Source organism: Cervus canadensis, chromosome 4 (assembly GCF_019320065.1).
Source record: "Cervus canadensis isolate Bull #8, Minnesota chromosome 4, ASM1932006v1, whole genome shotgun sequence".
NCBI classification, from domain to species: domain Eukaryota; kingdom Metazoa; phylum Chordata; class Mammalia; order Artiodactyla; family Cervidae; genus Cervus; species Cervus canadensis.
Window position 1 is genome coordinate 53,121,036 of NC_057389.1, and position 25,767 is coordinate 53,146,802.

The following is a 25,767-nucleotide window of genomic DNA, read 5'->3' on the forward strand; positions in this document are numbered from 1 at the left end:
TTGCATTCCCACAAACAGTGTAAGAGGGTTCCCTTTTCTCCACACCCTCTCCAGCATTTATTGCTTGTAGACTTTTGGATAGCAGCCATCCTGACTGGCGTGTAATGGTACCTCATTGTGGTTTTGATTTGCATTTCTCTGATAATGAGTGATGTTGAGCACCTTTTCATGTGTTTGTTAGCCATCTGTATGTCTTCTTTGGAGAAATGTCTGTTTAGTTCTTTGGCCCATTTTTTGATTGGGTCATTTATTTTTCTGGAATTGAGCTTCAGGAGTTGCTTGTATATTTTTGAGATTAATCCTTTGTGTGTTGCTTTGTTTGCTATTATTTTCTCCCAATCTGAGGGCTGTCTTTTCACCTTGCTTATAGTTTAAAGGAAGCTATTCTTATTCATCAAGACAGGATGGACCCAGTGCCCAATTAAATGATAATGTAATGACTGAAGAATACTCAAGCAACATGAATAAGAAGACAGTAACAACTGTCTTCTTCAAAGGCAGATGGACCTTTACCCAGACACATGGCTCCCAAGGTAAGGCATGATGCCACACACAGACACGAGTGAGCAAATATTTGGTACTTAATGTAAACAAAGTCTCTGGACTGAGCAGTGAAGTCTTCTCAGCAAGTTCAAAACGGCTTCAGAGAACAAGGTCAGAAGATGTCTCAGTGTGCGTCCCAGTGTTAAGTCATGAGCTAACACTGTAAATATCACTTGGTAGTAAACATTACTACCAAGCAGATTTGACATTCACACCAAACCCTGGGTGGAGTCCATCTGCCTCTCCAGGTGACCATGAAGAGTAATACACCTTCATGCAGCTTCATACTCCTGCAGAGTAATACAAAGGAGTGCCAAAGAAGGAATGAGAATGCATGGTTTAGATAACAGCTCTTGTAAGAATTCAAAGAAGTTAACACCTTACATGACCTGAAATCATTAGAATAGGCACTGGAGAAAATTATTCAGATGCATTCATTCCAAAAACATCTCTTTAATTAAGCCCTGTGCCAAGCAAGCATAATGAATAGAAAGTTAATATGTGGCTCAGATTTCCTTCTGAAGTCTAGTGGTGGACTACAAAATAAACAAGTAACTGTAATAGAATAACATATACACTGCATGATAATAATAAGCACCTGTAGAACAAGCCCTGAGGCAGTAGCATGAAGTTGATGTATGGAAGCCTGGTTCAGTTCCTTATTAAAATAAAGGAAACAGTGGGGAGAGAATCTTGCAGAGAAACCATAGTCATGACACAAGCATGCATGTGGGGAAGAACATAGCTATTGAGCCCAGTGATCACTCTGAAGTAAAATTGCATAGAACAATACACACACATACCACACTTAAATGCAAAGGAGTGCATATATAACTGATAAAATAAGTTCTGTGACTTGTTCAGTTCAGTTCAGTCGTTCAGTCGTGTCTGACTCTGTGACCCCATGAATCGCAGCAACCAGGCCTCCTTGTCCATCACCAACTCCCAGAGTTCAATCAAACTCATCCATTGAGTCAGTGATGCCATCCAGCCATCTCATCCTCTGTTGCCCCCTTCACCTCCTGCCCCCAATCTCTCCCAGCATCAGGGTCTTTTCCAATGACTCAACTCTTCACATGAGGTGGCCAAAGTATTGGAGTTTCAGCTTCAGCATCAGTCCTTCCAATGAACACCCAGGACTGATCTCCTTTAGGATGGACTGGTTGGATCTCCTTGCAGCCCAAGGGACTCTTAAGAGTCTTCTCCAACACCACAGTTCAAAAGCATCAATTCTTTGGTGCTCAGCTTTCTTCACTGTCCAACTCTCACATCCATACATGGCCACTGGAAAAACCATAGCTTTGATTAGATTGACCTTTGTTGGCAAAGTAATGTCTCTCCTTTTTAATATGCTATCTAGGTTGGTCATAACTTTCCTTCCAAGCAGTAAGGGTTTTTTAATTTCATGGCTGTGACTTGTAACCAAGGTCAAATCCTTGGCTTTGACATTGTAGTATAATCATACACAATGCTAATGTTGGGAAAGACTCGGTAAAGGGTCATAGAAAGTCTCTGTACATTTCTTAGAAACTTGCTTAGAATCCATAATTACTTCAAAATATAGAGTTCTTTCTTTGAAGTAAATTGGAACTTTCAGTCCAGACATGCTGGTATAGACCCATTTTACTCTGTTCCTCCCCACTAAGTACAATGACAAACCCTGAAAATGGATCCAGAGACACGAGACATAGAAGTCTGAATGGTGTTAAGATGGTGGGCTGGTTTGGGACCTCAGGACTGGAGAAATAGCACAGTGGGAAGGCTTCCTGGCTTCTCCACCCAGCAGAAGGCCACACAAACCTGGCACTTCTCAATCCCTGATTTACCAACAGAAGGCAGCTCATGTAAGCTCATTTCTCTCCTGGATGGAAGGGATTCCCTTGACAACATCAGGCAAGCCTGACACAAATGGCATGAAGGATCCATTCAGAGTTTCACCAAAAATAAGGACCCAGGGAAAGCACTCTCCTTCTCTTCCTGGGCCAGGACTCCCTCCTTTGCCATATGCAAGTGACAAGATGAATGAGAAAAGAGAGATGCAGCTGCTCAGGAGGAGGAGTCACTTGTCCCTGTGGTCCCCAAACTCTCCTCCACCTTCCAGAGACATCAGAGCAGGCAACTCGGGCAGGAAAACAAGGACCAGTCACAGCAAGTAGCCTGGTCTGCTGCGTTCTGTGGTCAAGGCAGTCATCCCCACCAGAGATGCAGAGGCAGTAAGCAGAACTGAAAATAGGATCCAAGTACATCAAGTCTGTAAAATCTGGGAAGACTCAAGAGTTAAAAAAAAAAAAAAGACAAAAAAAAGAAACACCCCACCCAACCACAGCAAGAACAGTACAATTAGAAAATGGGGGAAATAAATGAACAGGTATTTAATTGAAGAGAACAGATAAATAGATGGCAAATAAGTACGTGATAAAACACTCAGCAACATTAGCAATCAGGGGCATGAATATCAAACCCTAATGAAATATAACTGTATTACTATCAGAATGTATAAAGTAAAAAAAAGTGGCAATATCAAAAGCTGACAAGGCTTTAAGGAACAATCACTTACACACTGCTAATATTAATAGGAGGTGAAATGGTACAACCACTCTGGAAAACAGTTTGTTAGGTTCTTATGAAATAGAGCATACAACTACCATAGGATCTAACAATTGCATGCCAAAATCATTCATCCCACAGAAGTAAAGCCTATTCTTTCACAAAACATAAACATGAATGCAGCTTTATTCATAATAGCCTCAATCTGGAATCAGTCTGTATATCCTTCAACAGGTCAACTATTAAACTATGGTATATCCAAGCCACATCAAGCAGATAAAAAATTAGTGTGTCCAAATTGGTGGGGAACAGTTAAAATTGTCATTATATATAGATGATACGCTTCTATATATAGAGAACTATCGACTTCACACAAAATCTACTAGAACTGATTATCAAATCCAGCATGCCAGCAGGATACAAGATTAACATACAGAAATTTGTTGCATTTCTTTACAATATCAATGAAATGTGAGAAATGGAAAGTTTAAAAAAAATCCCTTTTAAAATAACATTAAAAAAAAAAACTTAGGAATAAACTTGACCAAAAAGTGAAAGACTTCTATGCTGAGAACTATAAGATGTTGATAAAGGAAACTGAAAATGATTCAAAGGTATGCCATGTTCCTGGATTGAAAGAGTTAATATTGCTAAAATGGTCATATTGTCCAAACTGACCTACAGATTTAATGTGATTCCTGTCAAATTAGGGCTCCCCTGGTGGTTCAGATGGTAAAGAATCCACCTGCAATGTAGGAGACCCAGGTTCAATCCCTAGGTTGGGAAGATCCTATGAAGAAGGGAATGGCAGCCCACTCCAGTATTCTTGCCGGGGAAATCCCATAGACAGAGGAGCCTGACAGGCTACAGCCCATGGGGTTGCAGAGAGTCATACAGGACTGAGCGGCTAACACTTTCACTTCTGTCAAAATACCCATGACATTTTTCACAAAAGGAGAATGAAGAATCCTAAAATTTATATTAAAAAATAAAAGATCTAGAGTTGCCAAAGCTGAGGAAAAATATCAAAGCTGGAGGCATTACCCTTCAAGACTGCAGACAATACTACAAAGCTACAATCATTAAAATAGAATGGTATGGGCACAAAAGTAGGCATATGGATCAATGGCACAGAATAGAGAGTCTAGAAGCAAACACATACACCTCTGGTCAATTAATCTTTGGTAAAGGAGGCAAGAAAATATAAAGGAAAAAAGACATCTCTCAGGCAAATTGTGTTGGGAAAGCTAAACAGCAACACGTAGTCAATAAAGTTAGAACACTTCCTCACATCATACACAAAAATAAGCTTAAAATGGTTTAAAGAATTAAATATAAGACTAGATATCATAAAAATTCTTAGAAGAGAACATAAGCAAAACATTCTCTGACATAAATCATAGCAATATTCTCTCCCAAGGCAATAGAAATAAAAGCAAAAATAACCAAATGGAACCTAATCAAACATAGAAGCTTTTGTACAGCATTGGAAGTCATCAACAAAAGAAAAGACAACATATGGGGTGGAAGAAAATATTTGCAAACAATTTGACTGGCAGGGCTTAATTTCCAAAATATACAAACAACTCACATAACTCAGTATCAAAACAACAAGCAACCCAATCAAAAAAATGGATGGAAGACATAAACAGACAGTTCTCCAAAGAAGACATCCAGATGGCCAACAGACACATGAAAGGATGCTCAACATCACTAATTATTAGAGAAATGAGGTGTCATCTCACTCCTGTCAGAATGGCCATCATCAAAAAGTCTGTAAATAATAAACACTGGAGAGGTTGTGAGGAAAAAGGAACCTCCTACACTGTTTGTGGGAAGACAAAGTGGTAGAAGCACTATGGAGAAGAGTATGGAGGCTAGTTTAAAAACTAAGAGTTGCCATATGATCCTGCAATACCACTCCTGGGTATATACCCAGAGAAAACCACAATTCAAAAAGACACATGCAACTCTATCTTCATAGCAACACTATTTGCAATAGCCAAGACATAGAAGCCACCTAAATATCCACTTACAGATGAACAAATAAAGAAGATGTGGCACATGTATACAATGACATATTACTCAGCCAATAGAAAGGATGAAATATCATTTGTAGCAATGTGTATGGGCTTACAGATTATCATACTTCATACTAAGTGAAGTAAACCAAACAGAGAAAGACAAACATCCTGTGATATCACTTGTACGTGGAATCTGAAAAAAAAAAAAAGTGATGCAAAAAGATTTTAAAAAGGCAACATTATGAAATCAGGAATGCAGGATCCCACCTCAAAATTCCCTTCACTGTTATTTTAGTGGTGTTAACAGGAGGTAATTAAATATACACATTTGTTAAATTCATTACAGTCATCAGAATGATCATCAATTTATTTTTATAAGTTTATTGTGTATATTTTAAAACTGCATGTCCATCTATAAGTATCTTAAAAATAATTTCAGTTTAAAAAGTCAATGCAAGACCCATCATTATAGAATTGAAAGGAACTCATATGGGAATTTTCAAATATGCTGCCCTTGTCCCAGTCTCTCATAAGCTCCACAAGGCGAGATGATCCTGAATGATTGTGTGAATAGTGGCTTTCTTTTGACTTTTCTACTCCCAGCTATTTGAGTTAGAACAGGTCTGCCCAACAAACAGACCTACAAACACTCTCTGTAGTTCCAGTCCTCTATAAACAGACTGGAAAGGTCATAAGGGTGAAGAATGTCGATTTTCTTCTATTTGATACATAAATTTTAGAAACAAGATTTTTTGAAGTTTAGCATTGTCTGGCAAGAAAGTTGATTGCTATGTGGTCTATGAAAGAGAAAGATGACAGAAAATCTAAACATAAAATTTGTATCAGTAGGCTACTTTTATCCCACTCAGAAGTTCCTACTTCATGATCCTGCCTCTCCTTTCTCTTTCTTCTTTCCTTCTGCCTCACTATTTTCCGTCTGCATCTCTGGTCTCATCTTATCCCAGACTCTTCGCTTGTTCTGTTCTAACCTCTGCTCCCACTTTATAAATCCCCGATGTTGTAGTTGTTCAGCCACCAAGTCATGTCTGACTCTTTGCTACCCCATGGACTTCTCTTCTGCTATTTGTAAAGCCTCCTCAGACAACCATTTTCTGTTCTTGCATTCCTTCTTGGGGATGGTTTTGGTCAGTGCCTCCTGTACAATATTACAAACCTCTCCGTCCATAGTTCTTCAGGCACTCTGTTTACCAGATCTAATCCCTTGAATCTAATCATCATCTCCACTGTCACCTCGGACACCCTGAAGATGCTGCTGTATTCCCAGCTCAGGGTCTTTGCATTTACTGTTTCCTCAGCCTGGGTATCTCTTCCTTAGTCATCAGCACAGCCTGCTCCTTTTCCTCAAATCTCCACTCAAAATCACCTTATCGAAGAGACCTCCTCTACAGACACTCGGCAAAGGAGCACTAGTTCTCCCCATTCACCTAGGCTCCCCTGAGCCTGCTTGGCTTTCCTTCACAACAAATGTAACATCAGACAGCCTACAACTTTCCCAGTCTCTCCCTACTAGAATATATGCTTCCCAGGTGGTGCAGGGGTAAAGATTTGTCCAATAATGCAGGAGACACAGGTTCAATCCCTGCATAAGGAAGATCCCTCGGAGGAATAAAATAGCAATGTCTGAAGAATCCCATGGACAGAGGAGCCTGATGGGCTGCAGTCCATGGGTTCGCAAAGAGTTGGACACGACTAACCAAGTGAACACTTAGACACTAGAATATATACTCCTTGAGGTCAGGGAATGGGTTCACTGCTGTTTCCCAGTATACAGGACAGTGTCAGGCCCAGCAATGACATTACTAAGTTTGTGCTTGATAAATTTTGTATAAATACCATTCCCTTCTCTTTGCCAGAACTGTTATGTACACAAGTAGTTATGTCTATAGGTTGTATGCAGCACATAGAATTAGTGTGAAAGGGCTTGAGATTTTAGCATCATCTGGTAATTTGCAAGATGTTTGTGCAAACCTGTCTGTTTGAATCAGGTGACTCCTGTCAATGATCCACCTGCTTGCATGGTATGAAGGACATCAGACAGTGAGTAAACTTTGTAAAGACACTTGTCTTTTACATCACAATGCTAAATTTACAAAGTGGTGTTACATTAATTTGCATTATCCTAGACCCATGAGCACAAGAGGAGGGGATGTGCAGATAGCTGCATGGGTGGCTACATCCATAAGGGAACCAAGCTAAGGGCAACAATCCTTTGTACAGTTTGATGATCATTTTGGGTTTTTCTCTCTTGCATTTTATCACAAAGTAAAAAGTATCCTGTTTATGATTCTTAACTCCTCATGCCACCTATATTCAATCTGCATCACTCTTTATACAAATGATTCAAATCATTTTCTCTTCCTCTCTCTTCCCTTCTACAAAACTAAACAGGAAGAGAAAACTCCTTTTCCTGGCACCACTTGCCTTGCCACTCACCACTTAGCATTTTTTTCCTTTTCAAGTCCTAGCAGCTCAGGAAAGATACAGCTGCTGCTGTTACATTGGATTTTTCACCTCCGCTCCCCAACATTCCCTATATTTCAGTTTCTTCTTCCTGCTAAGCTTACTACTCTATTTTTTTTTCCTGCAGAAAATATCATTCTCTCTTCTGCAACCTCCTATTCCAGGATATATTTGTGAATATTATTGAGATTATCAGATTATGAAGACATTCCATGGGTATTCTGTTGGCTAATATACATGTGCCCCCTGGGGAAGATTTTTCTTATCCAGTTGCTTCTCTTGTGCCTTCAAAGGACGAATGGAATGAGTTGAACCTAAACCTTAGAAGCAACAGCTGCTACTGATAATGAAGTAAGATTTTTGTCCCAAACAATGTTAGCACTGATCATAGTTCCTAGGTAGGTTCTCGACTCCTTGGCCTCAACACAAAGACAGTGAATAAGACACTAAAGTTGGGAACAGAGAAGAGAGTTAACTTGGAGACTTAACAAATCAACTAAAGTTGCTTTTGCATTTCAGCCTCTGAACCAATGGTAATCTATCACAGGGAACAATTCATATCTCTAAAAATTGTAAAGCTAAGTGGCAGTCATGTTTCTAGGTTGCTTTATCTTGGGCATTTTCTTAAGTTGCTTGCATGCTAAGTCACTTCAGTTGTGTCCAACTCTTTGCAACCCCATGGACTGTAGCCCACCATGCTCCTTTGTCCATGCGATTCTCCAGGAAAGAATACTAGAGTGGGTGCCATATCCTCCTCCAAGGGATCTTCCCAACCCACGTATTGAACCAGTGTCTCTTATGTCTCCTGCATTGGCAGGCAAGTTCTCTACCATTAGTGCCATGTGGGAAGCCCCTTTCTTAAGTTCCATGTCTAAATAATCCAGGTTAGAATTGCTTCACATTTTCTCTTGTTACTTTACTTTTGGGGGGACTTTCTTCAGTTCCATGTGTACAAATAAGTCTCTTCAAAAGTAAAGTAACAAGAGAAAATGTGAAGCAGTCTTAACCTGGGTTATTTAGCTATTCCAGAAAAAGTGTTTTGGGGCTGGGCATGGTTTGCTTTCTCCACTTACTGGGACCAGAAAGAACCAGTGCTTAAAGACAGATCTCAACCAGCATTCTGCCACAGCAAAGAGCAGACCTGTGCTGATGGCTGTCCACAGTGCTTTCTTAAGGGTTGGGCCCAAGCAAGAAAGCTTCAGCTTGGAGTCACTTGCTCACTCATCAGCCACTGGCTAATATAATTCATGCATCTTCATTGGGGAAAATGGCTGTGGTCCCCAACTGCCAAATCAACAACATTTAGTCCAATTTTCTGACCCTCGGCTTTTAATATCTGTGAGAAAGACAGTCAGTCCTGGGTGGCCAAATGTGTAAGAGGCTTTTAAAAATATTTACATATCAAAGGATCAGAGAAAAGAATTTAAAATGACAAATTTCCTAAAGAAAATGCTCTAAGAAAAAGGAGATCAATCCCTAGAATTAGGAAGAAGTCTGTGCAAAGTTTAGCCAATATAAAGGGAAACTGAAGACTGTGTTGTTCAGTATAGAGCAAGGGAAATAGTGGGTGGGATGAGGTTTATGCAGGTAGGCAGGGCGCTGCTGAGCACCATGGTGGGTGGGAAAAAGATAAACTGTGCTCCAAGTGTGACCGGAAGCCATGGATTAAGCAGGACAAAAACTTATCCATTTTTACAGATAAAATATTTTCTGTAAAGGAAATCAACACATATCACCAAGTTACAACGTATAGCACATGAATTATTTTATTAAAGTCTCATCACCTTGATGTTAAATTGAAAAGAAAAGCCTAGGTAATTTTAGTTATATGTTGATTATTTAGATATAAGGGCATTTAAATAGCATCCTCAATTTAAAACAGAAAGAACAGATGCTCTCAGAAAGATTAAGCAACTAGCCCCAAATTACTAAGTGGCACTTCATTTCCCTAAATTCTTAATATTGCAGAACTCTGTTGAGATCATTTTTAGTCAACAAGTTCACTGGGATCTCATCCAATCTCAGCTGCACAGTGATGACTCTAAAGGTTTACCTCTAGGACAGATCTCGCTATCATAACTTAGGTAATGACATTTAATGTAGGGATTCGGTTTTAGTTCAGTTGCTCAGTCGTGTCTGACTCTTTGTGACCCCATGGACTGCAGCACACCAGGCTTCCCTGTCCATCACCAACTCCCGGAGTTTACTCAAACTCATGTCTATTGAGTCAGTGATGCCATCCAACCATCTCATCCTCTGTAGTCCCCTTCTCCTCCCACCTTCAATCTTTCCCAGCATCAGGGACTTTTCCAAGGAGTCAGTTCTTCCAATCAAGTGGCCAAAGTATTGGAGCTTTTCCTTTCAATGTATATTCAGGACTGACTTTCTTTAGGATTGACTGGCTTGATCTCCTTGTTGTCCAAGGGTCTCTCAAGAGTCTTCTCCAATAGCACAATTCAAAAGCATCAATGATTCGGTGCTCAGCTTTCTTTATAGTCCAACTTTCACATCCATACATGACTATTGGAAAAACCATAGCTTTTACTAAATGGACCTTTGTTGGCAAAGGAATGTCTCTGCTTTTTAATATGCTATCTAGGTTGGTCATAGCTTCTTCCAAGGACCAAGTGTCTCTTAATTTCATGGCTGCAGTCACCATCAGCAGTGATTTTGGAGCCCAAAAAAATAAAGTTTGTCACTGTTTCCATGGTTTCCCCCATCTATTTGCCATGAAATGATGGGACCAGATGCCATGATCTTAGTTTTTTGAATGCTGAGTTTAAGCCAACTTTTTCACTCTCCTCTTTCACTTTCATCAAGAGGCTCTTTAGTTCTTCTTTGCTTTCTTCCATAAGGGTGATGTCATCTGCATATCTAAGGTTATTGATATTTCTCCTGGCAATCTTGATTCCAGCGTGCTTCATCCAGTCCAGCATTTCTCATGATGTACTCTGCATATAAGTTAAATAAGCAGGGTGACAATATACAGCCTTGACATACTCCTTTTTCTATTTGGAACCAGTCTGTTGTTCCATGTCCAGTTCTAACTGTTGCTTCTTGAATGTTGGGGTAGCCATTAAGATATGCAAAAAAATCTTTCATGGGAGGTTCTGAAAAGTGATTTCCACTCTGATAAAAAGAGGGATGTATTGGGTTGGCCAAAAAGTTTGTTGAAGACAATTTTCTAGCCCACCTCATTCTTTCTTCAATATTGCTGGATAAGGATATTATGGTGACGGTCTTCTCATCCTCACCAGCACATGTGGGATGATGCAGTAGAAAGATGATGCTGGATCTTCGATGAGCTCTCCACAATCATTGTTCTGCAGAATGTTTATCACATAACAGAATACAAAATACCAATTGTGTAAGTCTGTTTTGCTTGGTTATTCTGTCACTTTGCACCTAAATGCAACCTAGACACTGGCCATCATAGTGATTAATCAGAGCCTGTGATCTAACCAATCCAACTTTCTCACTATTCAGCATTGTTATTGTACAAGTTATTTACTGAGGCACATCCAAGAAGTTTAAGTGTCTGTAATACCCAAAACCTGCTGTGGAGTAAGTAACGTCCAAGTGACTTTTTTCCTGCATTCATTCAATTAACACTGAGCATGTGTTACATGCCAGGAATTATTCTAAACTTTGAGGCTACAGCAGCAGTGAACTAAACAGGAAACCATTCTTACATTCATGGAATTTATACATTCTATTAGGGGAAGACCATCATGCATGGTCTGGATTTCTAGAACTCACTAACACACCCTTCTCCTCTCTCTGATCACTTAATTGCTACCCTTAGAAGGAAAGGCCAGGTGACTGGTTCTGATCAAGGTCTGGACAAAGTTTTAATGAGCAGAACTGACATTCCTTCTTGGCCAAAACATTTCACTTATAGTGCAACAGGTATTCTGTTCTCATATCATCCAAGCTTGAAGAAATTTGTGTTGTGATAGAGGCAACCCTGTTACCCATGGACATGAATTTGAGCAAACTTCAGGAGATAGTGGAGGGCAGAGGAGCCTGGCATGCTGCAGTCCATGGGGTCACAAAGAGTCAGACACACCTTAGAGATTGGCCAACAACAGAGGTAACACAAATGGTCTGGATTTCAAAGTCACCTCACAGAGGAAAACTGTCCTACAGAGTCAGACTCTAAGTGCACTTGGCATGAGAAGAAACAAGCTTTATTATGTTTGACCACTAAGATTCTGTGGTTGATTCTAACTGTCTACTCCAGTGTAGTACAGTGTTAGATAATGCATTTGACTATAACTCTCTTTCTGAATACTATAATTTTCTCAAATAAACACAGTTTATATAAGCATTTATACATTTTCAGCTATATTTAGAATTTATTCCTTCTCAACAGGATGCACCATTTTAATTTCAGTGTGTGATACACTGACACACACATATTGAACAAAGCTCAGTCAGATTTTTATTCCTATCAGTCATTGGTCATAATTTACCTCTAAATACATTCTCTTCTGCTCTGTAAATCATAAGGCAACAATTATAAAAATTCATAGAATTTTTTTTTAAACAGGGAACTGGGGAGAGACATCTTTTAAAAAGAGACTAAATTTGCTGTCATTTAGAACAGAAATTGGAATCAGATGAAATAGTGAATTTCATTCATTTGAAATAGAACAATGATTGACTCTCTACAATTTTTTTTCCTGTGTTTTTGAATATGACCCTCTGACTGTCCCAGGAAGCTAAGTGCCCATCTGTCATCCCAGGAGATTACTCTGCTCTGAATGGCGTTCTTTTACAGCTGTTTTCTGAGACATTCACTCTATAATTTTTTCACTCCTAATCATTTACCACTGTAGTCTTTCTACAAGATTTCAAGTACCAAATTCATCATCTTCTAACATATTTTTGAAAGAATTATTAGATTAACTCTCATAAAGCACATTTGATATTACTATTTTTCATAAGCTGATACCCAGAATCTCCTCCTATCTCCATGAAGTCTTTAGGGAAAGGCCCCTTGATTGCAAGGACTGGATAAATTTTCCTTAAATGCTCTTTTGAAGTTTCTTCAGTAAGCTGTCCCTTTGGGAGCTATGCATGTTCGGTGGATTCATGAACATAGGGAGCATGCCTGTATCACCCACTGCCGTATCTCCAGGACTTAGCTGAGTGTCGCACACAGTATGTATTCAACAAAATATTATGTACCAGCCCACTTCAGCTCCCTCTAACTGATTATTTGCATAAAACCCCAGGTGGCAGTATTGGTGAAGAACCTGCCTGCCAATTCAGGAAACTTATGAGACTCAGGTTCGCTTCCTGGGTCAGGAAGATCCCCTGGAGGAGGGCATAGCCACCCACTCCCATGGACAGAGGAGCCTGGCAGGATACACTCCACAAGGAAGTAAAGAGTTGGACACAACTGGAGAGACTTAGCACACATGTATGCTATAGACACACATAGTACATATCAACTATTTTAAATGAATTAAAAAAGATGAACTAACATAAATTTCAGGTATCTCTCTATGTTGGAAATTCACTGCCATTCATTTGATTTTATGCATTCTGGCCCCATTTTCCAAAATTCATAGCATTTTTAAAAGTAAAAATTTAAATAAGAATCATGTCCCACATCCCTAGAAATATTATGATATAAAAGACATCATAAATGATCAAGGAAATCCAGATTTATCTACGTATCTTGATTCATTTTCACCTTCATGCCTTTTGAGGGGGCTGTGCTGGGTCTTTGTTGCTGTGTGTGGGCTTTCTCTAGTTGCAGCAAGCAGGGGGCTACTCTTTACTTGCAGTGCACAGGCTTCTCATTGTGGTGGCTTCTATTATTGTGAAGCACGGGCTCTAGAGCACACGTGCTTTAGTAGCTGTGGCACATGGGCCCAGCTGCCCCCGGCATGTGGAATCCTCCCAGATCAGGGATCAGGGATCAAACCAATGTCCCCTGAATTGGCAGGCAGACTGCAAACCACTGGACAACCAGGGAAGTCCTCATGCCTATTTTTGCTATTTTAAATCTTAGCCCAGATATTGGAATTAGTAGGCAATCTATGTGTTGCTTCTATTGACTGTTTCTCCTCATATTTTGTTGACTTCTATGGTGTCTGCTAGTTTTTGATTGTATATTAGACATTATAAATAATACATTGTAGATATTTGGGATTATTTGTGTCCATCTGAAGAGTGGGATTTTATTCTAACAGATAATTAGATGATGAAATACCTTTATCCACAATAGCTTAGGCTTTATTAGTGAAGGTCTATTTTGGATTTTCCCTTAATCCTGGGGCATAGACCTTAGTTCTGTTGTGTTGTTCTTATTCCTAAAGCATGATCCTTTGGGGATTTTATTCAAAAGCTGCAAGTGTTTACTAATCTATCCAAACCTGAAAAAGGAGTGAACCCCCAACTCTTTCCAACACTAGAAAGCTGTTTAATTTTTAGTTCTTATAGCCTTTCAGCTTTTAAATTTCTGGGAGCCTCATCCCATGCATGTACACTGAAGGAATATATTAAAATTGAGGGGAAAACATATGCAGATTTGGAAGCTTCCACCCTCTGTGACTTTCTTCTTTCACTGGATTCCTGTTTCAATTTCTAGCCATTCTTGCCACTAGGGGAAAAACAATTTGAATTATTGGATTTAAACAAATGGATTGAAATTAGCATATTTTCGCTTTTTTGAACATTTTATTCCCTCAAGTTTCTGCCTATGTTCAGTCATTTTTCTATACTTTCAAATAACTATTATAAATATATGATATAGTATGACATTTATAATTGTTATGAGTCTACTGAAGTCTACACCATTATTCAAAGCAAGGAGTCCCTGTAAAAACTTTTAAAAGAAATGCCTTAAATACAAAGCTGAAACCAAAATACATAAAAATAAAAGAGACCCACACCAAATGAATAGATACTGAATCTAATAAAATTTTTCTATCCACCTACAAGTTTATAAGAAGAAAAATAAGATAAGCCAAACCATGAGGGAACTGGTAAATTCATAATGTGCAACATTCTACAGAATGAGTGATCTAACTTCTCCAACAAATCAATGGCATAAAAATAGAATGAGGGCTTACAGGATAAAAGAGAATAAGAACACATAACAATCAAATGTTATAACTGGCCCTAGTCTCTAATTTAATTTTTAAAAGTAACACTAAAAGAACATTTTTGAGAGAGAAATTTGAACGTGGACTGGGAATTAGATGACCTTAGTAAATTATTGTTCTCTTTCCATGTAACAATGGCACGGTGGTGATGTTATCATAATTTTCTCAGTTAGAAATGTGTCCTGAAATATTTAGTAGTAAAATGATACCACATCTGAAATATGTTTTGAAATTTAACAGGAAAAATTAGCAGGGAGTGGAAACATGAAACAGCATTGGGGAAAGGTTGAAATTTGATGATAGAGTTTTTGTTATTTTTTTATTTCTTGTTTTACTGTTTCAGGTATCTTTGACATTTTTTATTAAATATAGTTCAAAATAATATTTGCATAAGGGTAGATTCAAGCCAGAAATGGTAATAAAGTAGTATATATGCCCCACTCCTGCATTCTGTGCCTATGGAAGACATTAAAAGTGATGAGAACAATTTTCCTAACAAGTATGATTAGATTTCTCAGCCAAGCCCTCTGGACAACTACAAAAAAATGAACTGACACTAGCAAGAAAGATAAAATATCCCTGCAAATGGCCCTTCAATTCCTTTTAGTTTCTCTTTGTCTCTATGAACCAGCATTTTCTGTAATTTTTGTATGAGGTGGCTAATATGTACACCTAAGCATCTATAGGGAGAAGAAGGCTGTAGAAGATAGGACTAGACCCCTCTGATACTCACTTCACACTCTGGACCCACAGATACCTCCTATGTTGAGTTGGTTGAGACATACAACACAATTCTTGTATTTCTGAGTGACTGTGCAGAAGACAGCTGACTTAAGGAGTTCTTTGGAACCACAGAAGATTTTGGATCAATAAGAAATAGTATTTTGTAGTATTAAATCAATGATATTTGAAGGAGTTGTTGTTGTTACTGACCGGCCTATGAGCTCAGACTAACTCAGTAAGGGGGTAGAAATGTCAATAATTTTATGTATAAGATGATCAAAACTGGGGTGTCTTAATATTGTCCACTATAGTATAATTTACTAATGATAGCCATTTATTGGTTCTTATGTCTTAGGAACTCTGTTTTACAAGAATGATTGTACTCATTACATGAATTACATTCATAAAACATAAAAGAAGAGTTTTACATTTTATACATAAGAAAATTGAGGCTCAAAGTTAATAAATAATTTTCCTATGATCATGTAGCTAAGAGACCAGGGAGCCAGAATTGTAGGTGAGGTTTGCCTAATTGGAAGCCTGTGCTCTGAACCACTGTACTACAGACTCTTTGAGGGCATTGTATCCTTCAGTGAACTTGGTTAAAAGAAATAGTAAGTCCATATTTTATTCAGCATGAGTTGAATACAATAAATAAATACATTCTGATCCAGGAAGTGATGAGGACATTTTTAGGAAATTAATTGGGTAAAGGAATCCCACTAATAACAAGTTTTTTCTCCTCCATCACCAGTTCTATTTCCAGTTTTTTAAAGTGTATTTTTAAATCATTCATAACATGTTAGAGGTTGCTGATGTACTGACTGCATTGCCAAGTATACCTTACTCTTAAAGTGCTTATATTAATAGTTTAGACAAGCAATGTGTGTGAAGATGGGAAGGGAATTGGGAGTCTTATTTCTTATGGTGCTTACAACTATTTGTTGAGTACTAGAGGGGCCTGGCGGACCACAGTCCATGGGGTTGCAGAGAGTTGGACATGCCTGAGCAGCTAAGCACAGCACACAGCACTGCATAGGTATTACAGTCATAAAGTAACAGTGAATTTATGGAACGCTTGATAATGAACCACGCGAGGTTTTCACATACTACCTCATCTTTAAAAGACAAGCAGAGCTATGACACAGTACTATCGTTCTCCACATTTTATCAGATGAGGGACATGGAACTCAGGGAGGTTAAATAACTTGCCCAAGGTTACAGACAAAGTGATCTAAACACTAATCTAAGTCCAGATTTCAAGTTCTCACGACTACACCCTCTGTCTTCCCTGGTGTCCTTCCTGCTTCTCTCTCCCTTGTAAACCAATGGCAAAATGTTTTGTTAAAAGGAGAAATATTTCAGTAGAAGTTAGATTCTAATAAAAACCACAGAAGTTCTTTATTTATTCCTGTTTCGAAAGTTATCTTTTTCTGAAAAAGTCACTCCTTGGCATTTTCTCTTTGGTCAAATTCATGGCTTCTTCTAAAAATTCTTAAAACTATATCTGGGCTTCCAGAAGTATCTCGGTGGAAATGAACAAATTTTGATAATTTAGGTTCCCATATGATGTAGAGAATTTGGGGCTCCTCTTACAACCAGGTCAGCAAGACCACGACCTTTATCAACACTGACAGTACCTCCCACTCAATCTGAGCTTAGGCCAAGACCTTCTTCAGCATCTGTTGTCCAATTCTGACCTTTAAAAAGATCATTTGAAAGCAGGGATAAAAGACTTAAATATAACACCTACAAATCATAATATCTTAGACTTAAAATACACTTTACGTTTCATCTAGTCCAACTCTCTCACTTCTCTCACTTCATAAATGACCAATCTGGGAAGAGAGGATTTGCAAACTTTCAATTGCAAATAAACACCTTTTTTTTTCCCCCTGAAACACAATCTAGTGTTCTTTCTATCTCATCACAAGAGAGGGGTGGGAAGATGGGCTGTTTAAAGAGAGGCAAGCCAATAAAGTGAAATATCTATATTACGCCATTCTTATTAGTAGAGGACTGAAGACTAGCTAGTGAGCTTCAGTGTAAGCACTGGGGTACTTCAACCAGGAAAAAAAAAATACTCTAGTGATTCAGGATGAATAAATTCCCAAGATGTAATGTACAGCACAGTGAATATTTAATAATATTGTATTGTATACACAGTGTATTTAATAATACTGTATTGTATACTTGACATTTGCTAAGAGAGTTGATCTTAAGTGTTCTCATCACACATACACAATCACAACTATGTGAGGAGATGGGAGTGTTAATTAGCTTGTCTGGGGTAATCATTTCACAATGTACACATATATCAAGGCAACATGATGTATACTTCAAATATATACAAGTTTTATAAGTCAAGTATACCTCAACAAAGCGCAAGGATAAAAAAGAGAAGTACACTGAGTCTACGCATGCCCAAAAAAGCCCCCTATTAGGAGTAGTTAAATATGAGACAAGGTAAGGAAAAGAGATAAAGAGTCTGAAAAATTCCAGTTATTTTCACCAATCTAAAATGACATCTTTTTATTTGCAACCATAGTTAATCAATAATCATTCCTTTCTTCATATTTATGTAGTGCTCTTGACCGACCCAATCACTTTTCAGTTTAGCAAACAGCACAGAACAGATTGCTGTTGTTGTTTAGTTGCTAAGTTGTGTCTGACTCTTTGCGGCCCCATGGACTGCAGCACACCAGGCTTCCCTGCCCTTCACTGTCTCTTGGAGTTCACTCAGACTCATGACCATTGAGTCAATGATGCCATCCAACCATCTCATCCTCTGTTGCCTACTTCTCCTCTTGCCTTCAACCCTGCCCTCAAACCTAAGGTTTTTAAAAGTATATAAATCAACAATAAATGTACATTTTGATGTTATGAAGGATGTAACATGCCAATGGGAAAGTATATGATGAGGGTTCAATAATATAAAAAGTCATAAATAAGTCCCTTGGGCTGGTATCCAAAAGATACAAACTTGATAACTAGAGGAAGAGTCAGAGCAAAGGGTTCAAGGAAGAATGAACAGCAAGTGCAAGCAAAGAGGCAACTTGTATCCATAAAGAATACATGGTTTGGCAGACTTCTCTAGTGGTTCAGTGGTTAAGACTTTGCCTTCCAATACAGGGGATACAGGTTCAATCCCCAGGTGGGGAGATAAGAGCAACCCCCCCCCCCACATGCCTCACAGCCAGAAAATAACAGAATAAAAACAATAGAAGCAATATTGTAACAAATTCAATAAAGACTTTAAAAATGGTCTACACTGAAAAATCTTTAAATATATATATATATATATATATATATATGTGTGTGTGGTTTCATGGGCAAATTAGCAAGAAAATAATTTTCCTCTGGACTCACCAAATTCTGGCATCTTCAGCCTGATTTTTCCATTTCCCTACCATGATCTGCTTGTGTCTAAATTTTCTTTTTTTTCCTCTTGAATTTCTTTAGTGCATTTATGTAGATGACCATCTGGCACAACTTAAGAACTCTAAGGAGATTCTAATCTTTTAATAATCACCAGAGATATTCTCTGTAAACATTTAATTCCAGTACTTCTATACTGATCAATCTGATTTCTGACATAGGCAAACAGCCAACTTCTCTGTGTGCACAGACAGATGGAAAAGAAATGTCTAATATCCTAACCTATGGAGAGTCTCTTCAGTAATTCCCTGACCACCACACCCATGGGACAAAAAGAATAAGAACTTCATGGTTTCCATGCTGTGTTGACAGGAGACAATGATTAGCATGGTTAGTGTGTATTGTCAGTATGTCAGCTTTGATTTTTCACTCTGACACGCATACAACTACTATGTATGGGCCTTTTCTTGGTACCACACAGATTTATGAATCAAAACTAAAATCATGGTTGCTGTTTTCCTTTAAGATGATAATGCTTTTCTTCCCTGAGGGGAGAGAATGGACTTCAGAGCTATTCACAGCAACCTATATTTTTCCTCTTTATCATATATGTTAATGGTAATATAATATCCTTGTGCATAATTATTTAAGATTCTTCACTGAAAGTTAACTTCTTCAGAAAATACCTGGCAGGTTTGTCCTGCTTATCATTGTATTAAGCATCTTTCACAGTGGGTGATACATAAAGGAGCCAATCAAATCTTCTTGTACATCAGTCAGTTCAGCTATTCAGTCGTGTCCGATTCCTTGCAACCCCATGGACTGCAGCATGCCAGGTTTCCCTGTCCATCACCAACTTCCAGAGTTTGCTCAAACTCTTGTCCATTGAGTCAGTGATGCCATCCAACCATCTCATCCTCTGTCGTCCCCTTTTCCTCCTGCCTTCAATCTTTCCCAGCATCAGGCTCTTTTCCAATGAGTCAGTTGTTTGCATTAGGTGACCAAAGTATTGGAGCTTCAGCTTCAGCATCAGTGCTTTCAACGATTCTTCAGGATTGATTTCCTTTAGGATTGACTACCTTGATCTCCTTGCTGTCCAAGGAACTCTCAAGAGTCTTCTCCAGTTCAAAAGCATCAATTCTTTGGCACTCAGCCTTATTTATGGTTTAACTCTCACATCCACTCATGACTACTGGAAAAAACATAACTTTGACCAGACTGACCTCTGTCAGCAAAGTAATGTTTCTGCTTTTTAATATGCTATCTTCTTGTATATATCAGAAAGAAATTCATTAAAGCATATTCACAATCTAGAAAGGTACTAGTCTCTTTGGAGTGGGGAGAGATAAGACACAAACTCATGAAATGGTTAGGAGGTGAGGCAGCATTTACTCATTCAGCAAGTATGTGAAGATTCATTATGTGCGTGGCATTATGCTGGGGCTAGATTATTGAGTAAAACCAGGAAAAGTATTTGGCTTTCCTAAGCTGAATTTTTGATTGTGGATCCAGATGCCAGAAAAATAATTGGACAAAATGGAAAAACAAACTCAGACAAATGCCATGAAGTTACTGTATAGAGATTCATTCAGATGTTAGGAGCTTGAAACAAGGGATTGCCAAGAGAAAAATGAGGACAATTGACCACAGGTAGGCAAGGATGGCTGTCATTTGCCCCATTACCTTTAAGAATGTCCTCTCTGTCTGTGGCCATGGGCAATATAGAACCTGTTACCACGTCTTTGCTAGTGAGACCCTCTTTTCAGACCCTACGGCCCAGCACCTTTGGGTATCCTTCCTCCTAATTTGTCACACTCCCTCACTCCTAGAATCTACTTCTTTATTTGGTCCCTTTTATACAGATATCACAACTGGACACTCGGCTTGGTTTGGCTGGCCCTGATATTTAGTTACCTCTTTAAGGATTAACCCATACGAGCAACCAATTTATAGCTTAAAATCGCAATCCCTGGGTTTTGCCTATGCCTTGTGTCATATAATTCCCTGCCCTGTACCTATATACGCTCTTCCACTCACCTTCTGCCGATTCTTCCTAGCTTCTCCAAATTGAACCCAAATGATCCAGATCTAGCTCACGTCACATCTTCTTCAGGAGGTATCTAATCACTGCATTATCCTGTACTTGGCACAGTTTTCTGTTACCTCATTCAGAAGTAAATCATTTCATGTTACTTTCTGCTTAAAACTCTCTAGTAGCTTCCTTTTCTACTAAAATTAAACCCAAACCCCTCCCCATACCCTGCAAGGCTCTGTTTGAACTACCTCTACAGTCCTCTCTGCTTATCATTCCCACTGACAGGTCACTTGCACACTGTTTACGTTTGAATTCCTAAAATATGTCAACCTCATTCCCACCCGGTGGCCCTGGAGCTAGCTCTTGCCTTTCTTGAATAACCTTCTTCTTGATACGCAGAAGCCTGCCAGACTAGTATTACCTGTTCTGAGAGATCATTCCTGGATATCCACTCTCAAGTTACATCTGCCTCACCCTAGTCAATCTCCATTAAATTATCCAAATTTATTTTCTCCATGGCTCTTACCACTCTCTCAAGATATCCTGTTTATGTATATAAATATAAATGGATACTCTAATAAGGACCTAACTGCCCAGTCAATCTTGATTACTGAGGAGCATGACTTCATCTCTTTTGCAGCTGGCCATTTACTTCTTCTTTGAACATAAGCATCCATTGGTACATCAAGTTCTTTCTTCTTAGGTCTGTTCAATGTTCCCTTCAGCCCCTCTTGACAGAAGCTAAGTCCGGGGCCCCTGCCCTGTGTTTTCATGTACATTTTATCCATGAAGCATATTTAAATACTATGTTTCTCAATAAATTCAAGGACTACAGGCCTCTCAGCCAACTTTTCACTTGCTCAATTTTCTAGAAAGAATCAGACTCAAGTATGCTGTGCTTCCCAAACTAAAGAAATATCATATTAAACTCTGACTGGTCTCCTTAAAATATCTCTCTCTCAGGATGAAGAGGGAAGTAAGCCTGTCCTTTCCATCCCTCGGAAATGAGGTACACACAGTGAATCCCAAATGTTCTTGACAAAAATCCTAACTTCAACCGTTCATTTTAGTTATGCTCATTGCATGTGAGGATTTTAATAGATATGGATGTGGATTCCAACACCAATTTTGAAATGTGTGTGTGTGTGTGTGTGTGTATTATGATTTGCATTTCACTTTGGAATATGGCATTTACTGTCATGGTGCTTCATCCAAACATTCCTTTTCAACATCTTTAGTATCTGTGTCCAGGATTGCACTCATGATCTTTAAAAACAAATATGCATAAGTTACAAATCAGAAAACTGGTACAGCCATAATCTTTTATAACAGGTTAACATCATCCCTCTCTACCTCTTCTCACTAGAATCTACACCATACAGAAGCAAGGCACTTGTTTGTCTTGTTTACCATTATGGATTCTTAAAGCCCAAAACAATATCTGAAACAGAGTACCTGCTCAGTAAATATCAGTTGAATGAATTACATGATTAAACATTTACTGTGTTCCAGGCAACATGGATACAAGTTTTGTATTAAAATACACATCTCAAAGATAGTTATTATTCTTTGTTAGATAAAAGAACTGAGGTTCAAAGTGTCTAAGCTGGGTCTCAAATCTAGGCAGTCGGACTCAGAACACTCAACTTTCTCTATTAGACTGTATTAGGTACAAAGTTAATAGGTGCAGTTTACTGCCAGTCCTCAAGGGATCGAACTGGGCCTGACATTTCTTACATTCCAACGAGAAGAATAACACAGGATACAGACATCTGTGGTATACTGGAGAATACATGTGCAATGAAAAATATATGTGATATAGAATTTCAGGATAAGGCACTATCAAATTTATTGGGCAAAATACACTTTCAGAAAAGATTAATAAACATGAAGGCGTCTCAGATTTCTCTGAAAAGATGTCTTTAATTTCAATGGCTGTGGATGGGAAGTAAGAACATTCTAAGACAATGTAAGAGTAGGGATGGAGTTAGAATGAAAAGAAGAGAATCAAGAGAAAATACAAAGCCAAATCCATCAACTTGGTAGCTGATCAGACACTATGGATAAAGTGAAAGATGAATGGACTACCAATATAATGATTTAAAAGCTCCAAATTGACATCAGGGAGACAAAGGAAATGTTACTACAATTAAGAGAAATAGGAGTTTGGGGATGCTTTGAGACAGAAGCTAGAGGGAATATGAAAAGAGTCCGGAAGATCAGATGCATAAATAAAAGGACTATCCAAAACCTTAGGACTTCACTGGTGGATAAGATGGTGAAGAATTAGCCTGAAACATAGGAGACATGGGTTCAATTCCTGGGTCAGGAAAATCCTGTGGAGGAGGAAATGGCAACCCACTCCAGTATTCTTGCCTGGGAAGTCCCATGGATAAAAGAATCTTGGCAGGCTATAGTCCATGAGCCACAAGAGTGAGACATGACTTAGGGACTACACTACCACAGAATCCTAAGGAGTCCATCCCAAGAGGGTGAGTTTACAATTCTGTAATGGTCCCAAACAGCATCTTTCAAGAGATATAACTCTATTTCAGAAAATGAAGAAATCAGTTAATTAAGTTATCTCTTTCCCCAGAAGGCTAATAGGTGGTAATAGAGCCAAACTAATCTTTGTGGGTCCCGATGGGTCTTTTCCATTTCTGCACCCTTAATTACAATGTTTGGCAGATAAACAAAGGCCATGTTTGACTTCTTGGTATCACATTGCCTTGGCCTTTTTCTTTTTTTTTAACATGTGGCTACTGGAGATGCTCCTTATAAGACAGGCTGAGAATGGCCCATCCTGCCTGTGGAAAATGTGAAATAAGAGTCAATTATCAGCAACCTATATTTATATCTAGAGCTACAGATATGTTTATATCTATACCTGTTATTCATTTCCCAAAATACTGAACAAGAATTGATTCCTTAGAATGCTTGAGTCATTTGAATGCATCAAACCATAGAACAGTTTCTGCATCACCAAGGACAGAATAAAATATCTAGATCATATTTTAGGATTTACCTCAGGATTTCTAGTTCCAGAAATAAAAATGGTACTTGTGGTGCTGGGTTCTCAGCTCAAAGCTTAAATATTCAAATGGAAGCAGCTACCCTCCACCACGTTAAGAAAAGATTTCAGCTGGCTTACAGTTTATTTGAAGGATATAAGTAGAAACTTAGGAAATTTTCCTGTCCTTTGGCATTCAGCAACGTTTGTCCAGTGTCTCAACTTATCCCTATAAAAGCAAGGACATAAAGAGTAACAGTGGAACCTAAGGTGGACAGACCCCAGCTTACTTTGCTGTACCAGGAAAATGAAGCAGAGAGAACAAAAGCGAGACATCAGAAAATGCAAGTTCCAGTTCCATGCTATAAGGGGAGAACTCAGAGTTTTCACTCTGCCTACTGCCTGAGACTAAAAAGGTTATAATGAATGCAGAACTTTTCAGTAAACAAAATAATTTCATCCACTCATCCATTCTTATTTGTTCCTTCAACAAATATTTACTGAATATACATTCATGCTACATACTGCACTACTGCCTAAGTATATGTTGCTAGGAAAAACAGAAATTGTCTCCTCTTATGGATTTTTCTTACCATCTAGCATGTATCTATATATTATAGATCTATGTATCTATATATATATATATATATATAATACTAATATCTATATATTAGTATTACAACATGCATAGGCTTTATTCTAATCCAAGTCCAAATACACACACACAATACATATATATGCATTTCAAGCTCTGACTCTAACATATATATATATGTGTATACATGTTGGAAAAGGTCAGTTTTCATTCCAATCCCAAACAAAGGCAATGCCAAAGAATGCTCAAACTACCGCAAAATTGCACTCATCTCACACGCTAGTAAAGTAATGCTCAAAATTCTCCAAGCCAGGCTTCAGCAATACATGAACTGTGAACTTCCAGATGTTCAAGCTGGTTTTGAAAAGGCAGAGGAACCAGAGATCAAATTCCCAACATCTGCTGGATCATTGAAAAAGCAAGATAGTTCCAGAAAAACATCTATTTCTGCTTTATTGACTATGCCAAAGCCTTCGACTGTGTGGATCACAATAAACTGTCGAAAATTCTGAAAGAGATGGGAATACCAGATGACCTGACCTGCCCCTTGAGAAACCTATATGCAGGTCAGGAAGCAACAGTTAGAACTGGACATGGAACAACAGACTGGTTCCAAATAGGAAAAGGAGTACGTCAAGGCTGTATATTGTCACCCTGCTTGTTTAACTTATATGCAGAGTACATCATGGGAAATGCTGGGCTGAAAGAAGCACAGACTGGAATCAAGATTGCTGGGAGAAATATCAATAACCTCAGATATGCAGATGACATCACCCTTATGGCAGAAAGTGAAAAGGAACTACAAAGCCTCTTGATGAAAGTGAAAGAGGAGAGTGAAGAAGTTGGCTTAAAGCTCAACATTCAGAAAACTAAGATCATGGCATCTGGTCCCATCACTTCATGGGAAATAGATGGGGAAACAGTGGAAACAGTGTCAGACTTTATTTTGGGGGGCTCAAAAATCACTGCAGATGGTGATTGCAGCCATGCAATTAAAAGACACTTACTCCTTGGAAGGAAAGTTATGACCAACCTAGATAGCATGTTAAAAAGCAGAGACATTACTTTGCCAACAAAGGTCAGTCTGGTCAAGACTATGGTTTTTCCAGTGGTCATGTATGGATGTGAGAGTTGGACTGTGAGGAAAGCTGAGCACCGAAAAATTGATGCTTTTGAACTGTGGTGTTGGAGAAGACTCTTGAGAGTCCCTTGGACTGCAAGGAGATCCAACCAGTCCATCCTGGGGGAGATCAGTCCTTGGTGTTCACTGAAGGACTGATGCTGAAGCTGGAACTCCAATACTTTGGCCA